Raw genomic sequence first — 7819 nt, forward strand, 5'->3', positions numbered from 1 at the left:
TCATCCTATGTTTTAATATATGAAATGATAATTTTATGTCAAAAGAGAATCTCTCACATTGGCAACAGGACACCCCTGCTGCTTAAAAAGGGCTGACATATCACATCCCACCCCATGACGGCCCCAGTGGCACATTGGTGAACATGTTGATTTCTCAGGACAAAGTCCCCTTTCCTGGAAAAAATGCACAGGAGCAAATGAAGGAGCAAATCCCAGGGGAAGGGGTTGATGGCTGGGGGCCCGGGGCCCAAGGCTCAGAATTTCAGTGGAACACCAGCCAGTGTTTGGGTCACTTTCGGTCCAAGGGCACGTTAAAGCTCAGCTGTGTGGCAGCCTCCATGGCTCGAATCTTGGCGGCGCTGCGCCCGTACAGGCGCTTCATCTCCGCTTGGCGGCGCTCGCGGGCCTCTCGGATGGGGGTTCCACTCGCGGCGCGTCTTGTAACACAGGTCGTGGTGGGCGTTTACACAGTCCTCCGTGCGCTCCAGCCGCTCCGCCGCCGCCGCTCTTCCCGGTGCCTTTCGGTCTCCGCGAAGTACTGGCGGAGCTCCTCAGTGATTTCCATGTTGCTCAGGTTGGTTGTCCTCTGTCCCCTCATCCCAGTCGGTCTCCACCTCCTCCTCTGTGGCCCAAGTTCAGTCTTCCCTTGTGCTGCCACAACGGACATTTGAGGATGCTTCCCAGACCTTGGAGAATGTGAATAACCACAGTGGGAGTCCTGGGAGGCCGAGTGAGGGTCACAGAAGGACTGAGGAGACCCGCCCCTCTGATCATCACAGCTCTGGGAAGACCTCCAGAAGTGAAGTCTTCCACGGGGAATGGAAATAAGACTCCACGGACAGGCATCCTGGTGCCTGGCAGCCAAGCCATTGCTTGGTAATAATGTTGCCAGTCTCTTGCATATACTGGAGGACAAGCCCGAGGCTTGGCAGTTTCCGATGCTGCTGCCTCTGCTGCCGTCTCTGATTGTGAAGGTCCAAATGGGCACCGCGACTCGCGGGCTCCTGGCTTGCTGATCCCAAGTGGGTCGCCCTTAATAGTCGAAGCCCATCACAGCCCATCGCCTCCCCTCACGGACGGCTGCCTTGGCTCAGGCTGGTGTTATGAGTCAGAAGGCGTCTGCTAAAAAGACACGTTGAAGCCCTAACTCCTGGTGCAGGGGACGGGGTCTTCTCTGGAAACAAGGCCTTTGTGGTAGTCAAGTTACGATGAGGTCATTAAGGTAGGCCTTAATCCAGTCTGACTAGTATCCTTATAAGAAGAGAATACCACCCTGGCCAGGCAGCTCAGTTGGTTAGAGGGTCATCCCAATACACCAAGGGTGCAGGTTCGGTCTACAGTCAGGGTACATACAAGAAGCAACCAATGAAGGCATAAATAAGCGGAACCACAAATCGATGGTTCTCTCTTTCTCCCTTCCTCTCTCACTCTAAAAAACATCAGTACATAAAAAAATAAAATTAAGAAAGTAAGAGAATGCCACGTGAAATGGGACAATAGAGGGGCAACACCGTGCGGCTAGAGGCAGAGGCTGGAGTGCTTAACCTACAAGCCAAGGAACGTCAAGGATTGGCGGCAACACCCAAAGCCGGGGAGAAGGCAGGGAACGGAGCCCCTCCTACAGCCTCCACACCTTGACTGTGGCCTTCGACCCTCCAGAACTGTGGGACAAAAATGTCCGTTGTTTCAAGTCACCCAGTTTGAGGTGTCTCGTTAGGGCAGCGCCAGGAAACTCATGGAGCTGGTTGATGAAACTCGAGGGGAAATGGCCAGGGCCTTCTGAAAACCCGTTTTCTAGCTCTGGGCCTTATTGGACACTAACAGGGAAATTTAAAAAAAGGAATGATCATGGGTTACTTAGAATGACCAACCAATCAATTACTTCTCCTAGGGGAAGAGCACAATGCTTTGAATACTAGCTTCGCTACAAGGAACTCTCTCTCCAGAAAGTTCCCAAAAATGAACGTCAAGAAATTGTGACAGGGCAGGAAGCCGAAAGCCGGTACGACCTTCAGTTTCTTTATAACGTGGTAGCAATTTGCCTGCTTTGGTCCCTGGATTCGGTGACAACGTTTGGACGATTCCATCTTTGATACTTGAAAACTTTCTCCTGCAATGATGGGGGTGCGGTGCTAACTCAAATCTCAGGTCATGCATCCTGGCCACGCATTTGTTTTGCTTATTGTTCTTCTAGAGAAGAAATTACGCAGGTGTTCTGCTAGGTATCATGTCTAAACATATATATATACACACACACACACACATATATTTTTTCCTTTCCTTTATGGTGAAAGTTATTCATTCATTCAACAGACATTTGGGTCGCAGCAAGTACTGTGCACACATGTGCAATACCTGTCACCAGTGGTTAAAACAAACGGAAGCTCCATCCGAGTGAGGGCGACCGACTACAAATAGATACAGATACAAATTTGCTTCAAATGTTGCGAAGAAAGCAACAGATTGCTGAGATAGAGAGCAAGGTGCGGGGAGGGGACAACTTCCGTGAGCAGGTGACGCTGGAGCCGAGCCCTGCCGGACGAGAAGGAGCCAGACCACTGACACCTGCCACGTCCCCGGTACATCGGCCAAACAGCCCCAGGTCCGGAGCGGAGGTCCGGCCTGCAGGCCACGAGGCCTCGCGGCTGCACCGAAGCAGGCGGGTGGGCGGGGCTTGGGCGTGTCCGCGCCCTGATTGGCCGGCCGGAGAGGCGTCACGTGGGCGGCCGCGGAGCATCCGGCCCCGGCAGCGGCGCTGCGGAGGCTGCGGGGAGCGGGCGGTGCAGGGCGCGCGGGGCGAGCGCGGCGAGCGGACGGCGGCGGGGCCTCGGGGCCGCCCGCGGGGCCGAGCGGCGCGCGTGCCGAGCATGGCGGGCCCCCTGCCTCCCTGCGTGGTGGACTGCGGCACCGGGTAAGAGGCGCCGGCGCCGAGCACCTGTCCCGCGGCCCGCCCGCCCTCCCCTGCGCCCCGTCCCGGCGCCCCCCGCGCAGGTGGAGGCGGCCCGCCCGCCCCAGGCCGGGAGGCGCCGCGCGGAGGCCGCTCACCTTGCCCGCGGGGAGTCGGGCAGGAGCCGGCCCAGCGCCCCGCCGCCCCTCTCCTCGCGGCGGGGGCGCCCTGCCTCCCGGCTCCCCGCAAGCCAGCCTCAGGCAGGGGGCTGCGGACCCGCCGGCCCCCTGGCCTCCCACGCCCCGGCGTGCCCTGACCTCCCGACGTCCTTCCGACGGGCCTCGGCTGGGCCCCGGGTGCAGCCGCCGCCCCTCGCCGACGGCTCTGCCGCTGCTGCGCGGAGGGCGCGGCATCCACCTGCCGCTGGGCACCTGCTGCTGCCGGGCTGTAGCCCGCGGAGACCCGCCTTCTCCTTTCAAAGATGCGAACCAGAAAGGCTCCCTTTTGAAAAACGAAGTCTAAATTTGGGATAGCCTGTTGGTGGTGTCAGTGGTTTTTCTCCCCCAACCCCCCTTACTCTTTGGGTGGGATCGCTTTGGACGTTGTTTAGGGGGCAGACGTGACCTTCGGAAATGTCCTGTGCTCTCCGCGGCCCGAACGTAGCTGATGTTTGGGAAGGTGCTCACCGAATCCCCGCTAGCTGGTAGCTTAGACATTCAAGGCTGCCTCCTTGCTTCATAGGTGAAGTCCTTAATCAAATAACCTGGAAGGAAAGGTGGATTCTTAAAGATTTTTCAAGAAGGAATTTTAACCTTTTTTTGGGGGGTGGGGTGGGGGGAGTCACAAAATAATCCATGGCGTGTTTACCTTTGCCTTGATTCTTTTCTGTACAGAAATGCAGTTGGTTTAGTTTCCATGACAACCTTGTGGGAGTGTCGTCTTTAATTTGCTTCAGTCCAACTCCTACTGATTTTTTTTTTTTCCCCTTTTGCTGCCGAAGGTACCAGGCGTGGTTACAGGCTAGGGAAAAAACCTGCCTTTTTGCTTGTACTAATTCTTCTTTTTGAGATCCACATTGCACCAGAAGTATTGTGGCTCTTTATTTTAGAGTTCACTTTGCTGCCCAAAACACAGGCCAAAGTCAGGATGGGTATTAATACCCCACAGCTGCCGGGGAATTCATCCCCTCCTCCCAGGTGGCGTGTTCACCCCGCGCCCACCTGAGGTCTGTGGCGTGAGAGCCAAGGCAACAGGTAAAAGTATTTTTCACTCCCACGTTTGCAGCTGAGAATCTTGCTTTTGTATTTTTGGTCTTGTCCGATTATTAAAATCCAAAGCATTTCTTGGTAGTGGTAATAAAAGAATGCTCACAGGTTTGTCACCTTTAATATTAGCAAGCTCGGGACAACTCATTTTTGCTCTGAGTATGTAAAATGCGTGCTCAGTTTTGACCTTCTGAGGTGAGTGATCCCTGGAACTTGTTCCCTTGGGCTTTGGCATAGAGACCTAGAAGCAGTGACAGGGACTCTTCCCAGGGGGTCTCCCATATTCTATCATGGAAACCACTGTGGTCGTCATGCATGCCCAGGGTCCCGTGTCTGGCCGGAAGGAGCCGCTCGGAAGAACCTCAATTTACTCTTCTTCTTCTTTTTTTTTTTTTAATCCTCATCCGAGGACATTTTTCCATTTTTTTGTACAGACAGAGTGGGAGGGAGAGAGAGAAACATCGATGTGAAAGGGACACATCGAGTGGCTGCCACCCGCACGACCAACCAGGGCTGGGGACAAACTGCAACCAAGGTCCGTGCCCTTAGCGGGAACCGAACCCGGGTCTCTCTGGACCGCAGGCAGACGCTCTAACCGCTGAGCCAAACCGGCCAGGGCGAACCTCAATTTACTTAGAGCACATTAGTAGTGCTTATATTTCCCAGAGAGTGAAAACGGTTTTGGATTGTCTTTTGACCTCAAAATAGGATAAAAAGGGGGTAAATGCAGATGAAAACAACCAGGCCCAAGGAAAAGAAGGTGCCTGTGGAGTCACCCTGAGGTGGCCTGTGGCTGCTGCAGGCGGCCTCATGCTTGCTGCGTCTTCCTGTCTGACACAGTGCTGAGTCTTCCCGCTGCACAGTCCGTCTTCAGGGAGGAAGAGACATACCTGCTTCTCAGGAAAAGCTCTTTCTAGTGCTGACTTCCGAAAGGGAAATTCACCTGGAACTGCACGTGGTGGACACCGGTGATTTCGTGCGCAGTGCGCTAAGTAGTAGTTAAAAATATATTTTTTTTCTTTATTGATTTTTAGAGAAAGAGGAAGGGAGAGGGAGAGAGAGAGATAGAAACATCGATGAGCGAGAACATCGATTGGCCGCCTCCTGCATCCCCCCACTGGGGATCAGGCCGACAACCTGGGCATGTGCCCTGACCGGGAATCGAACCAGTGACCTCTCGGTGTACGGGTCGATGCTCAACCACTGAGCCACACTGGCCGGGCTTAAGTAGTATTTTTATTTATTTTTTTTATCCTCACCCAAGGACATTTTTGCAATTTTTGTACAGATAGAGTGGGAGGGAGAGAGAGAGAAACATCGACGTGAAAGGGACACATCGAGTGGCTGCCACCCACACGACCGACCAGGGCCGGGGACAAACTGCAACCGAAGTACGTGCCCTTAGCGGGAACCGAACCCGGGTCTCTCCAGACCGCAGGCCAACGCTCTAACCGCTGAGCCAAACCGGCCAGGGCTTAAGTAGTATTTTTATAGCAAATTTTTATTCTGGTAGGCTAGTATTTTCTAATAAACCCCGAGACAAATTTGCTGAGCACAAGTGTGCTGGGGGCCAGGAGCGTATGGACCAAGTGGGTCTGTTCCATCCCAAGACAAAGCTTTGTTTATTTAAAGGAATTACTGGGAGCCCTGGCCAGTTTGGCTCAGCGGTTAGAGCGTCGGCCTGCGGTCCGGAGAGACCCGGGTTCGGTTCCCGCTAAGGGCACGTACTTCGGTTGCAGTTTGTCCCCGGCCCTGGTTGGTTGTGCGGGTGGCAGCCACTCGATGTGTCCCTTCACGTCGATGTTTCTCTCTCTCTCCCTTCTTCTCTCTCCCTCCCACTCTATCTGTACAAAAAATGGAAAAATATCCTCGGGTGAGGATAAAAAAAAAAAAAAAAAAAAAAAAATAAAGGAATTACTGGGAGACACAGTTTTTAGAGACTACCTACAAATACAGTCTCACTTGGAGCCAGACTCTTTTAAGGAAGATTTCTGTATTTTTTAAACCTATTTTGAAAAAATTTCTAATCTACTGAAAAGCTGCAACACGTATCAAAACAAACTACACATTCTTCATCCAGTTTCGCCGACCATTAACATTTGCTTCATCATTCTCTGTATATCCATGTATATTGTTATTTTTCTGATTTTGTCTAGGTTCACAAATGTCCTACAGATTCTCACCTCTCCCTCATCTGGCACCATACATTCTGTTTGGTTATCATGTCTTTTTATTTTTTTATCCTCACCCGAGGACATTTTTTCATTTTTTGTTCAGATAGAGTGGGAGGAAGAGAGAGAGAAACATCGACGTGAAAGGGGCACATCGAGTGGTTGCCACCCGCACACCCAAACAGGGCCGGGGACAAACTGCAACCGAGGTACGTTCCCTTGGCGGGAACCAAACCCGGGTCTTTCTGGACTGCAGGCAAACACTCTAACCGCTGAGCCAAACCGGCCAGGGCTTATCATGTCTTTTTAGTCTCACTTAACTGGACCAGTTCCTTCGACTTTTTCTGTCTTTCAAGACGTTGACATTTTTGGCAGCCAGTTTTTGGTGTATCCCATTGGAAGGCTTTTTCTCCCCTCAGTGTTATTGAGATGTAATTGACAGGTAATATGGTGTAAATTTAAGGTGTACAACACGTTGATTGCAAAAAAACGGTCATCACCATAGTGTTAGCTAACACCTCCACCGCGGCCTAATTACCTTTTTTTTTTTGTGGTGAGAGCATTTAAGATCTCTCTTAGCAACTTCCTTTTTGGGGCGCGGGGAGGAGAGAGAGAGAAAGAAAGAGAAACATCTATGTGAGAGAGACACATCAATTGCTTGCCTCCCGCACGGGGATCTATCCTGCAACCAGGTACGTGCCCTTCACTAGGAATCAAACCCAAGACCCTCTGGTCTGAAGGCCGACTCTCTTAGCAGCTTTCAAGTGTGTAAGACAGTATCATGAGCTATAGTCACTGTGCTATCCTTTAGATCCCCAGAATGCATTCATCTTAAGAGAAGGCTTAAGAGAGTGATTTGCCTTATTCTCGATAAGGTTCTCTTGGATTATTTGAGTATGGTGGTGTCCACTAGATTTCTTCACTGTCTGCTTACTGTTTTCCCCTTTGTTGTTAATGCCATCTGTGGAGAGACACCGTGTTCTTCCTTAAACATTCACCCGTGAGTTTCAGCATCCACTGGTGATTCTTGCTCTAAGTGGTTATTACAGTGATGCTTGCAAAATTGTGATGAAAAAACAAACCAACAAAACTCTAGTAATGCCTGCATTTATTAGTTAACATTTGACTCTAAGGAAGCACTTCATAGCCCCCATTTATTAATCATCTGCATGGGTTATTATTTTATTCATAGGGTCATAATCCATTATGTCATTCTTACTATATTCAGTAGGTTCTTATCAATTGTTGCCATTATTTGTTTTTTTTGTACATATAGAGTGGGAGGGAGAGAGAGGAAGAGAGAGAGAGAAACATCGACGTGAAATGGACACATCGAGTGGCTGCCACCCGCACGACCAACCAGGGCCGGGGACAAACTGCAACCGAGGTACATGCCCTTAGCGGGAACTGAACCCGGGTCTCTCCAGACCGCAGGCAGATGCTCCAACCACTGAGCCAAACCGGCCAGGGCACCATTATTTGTTTTGATGCTTAAA

At 51.6% G+C, this 7819-nt stretch overlaps 1 pseudogene; it reads right to left on the reverse strand.

Moving 5' to 3' along the window:
* Positions 1-262: 262 nt before the first annotated feature.
* LOC118619742 lies at positions 263-2869 on the reverse strand (annotated as a pseudogene).
* Between the last annotated feature and the right edge of the window lie 4950 nt (positions 2870-7819).

The sequence above is a fragment of the Molossus molossus genome, unplaced genomic scaffold, assembly GCF_014108415.1.
Source record: "Molossus molossus isolate mMolMol1 unplaced genomic scaffold, mMolMol1.p scaffold_m16_p_7, whole genome shotgun sequence".
NCBI lineage: Eukaryota > Metazoa > Chordata > Mammalia > Chiroptera > Molossidae > Molossus > Molossus molossus.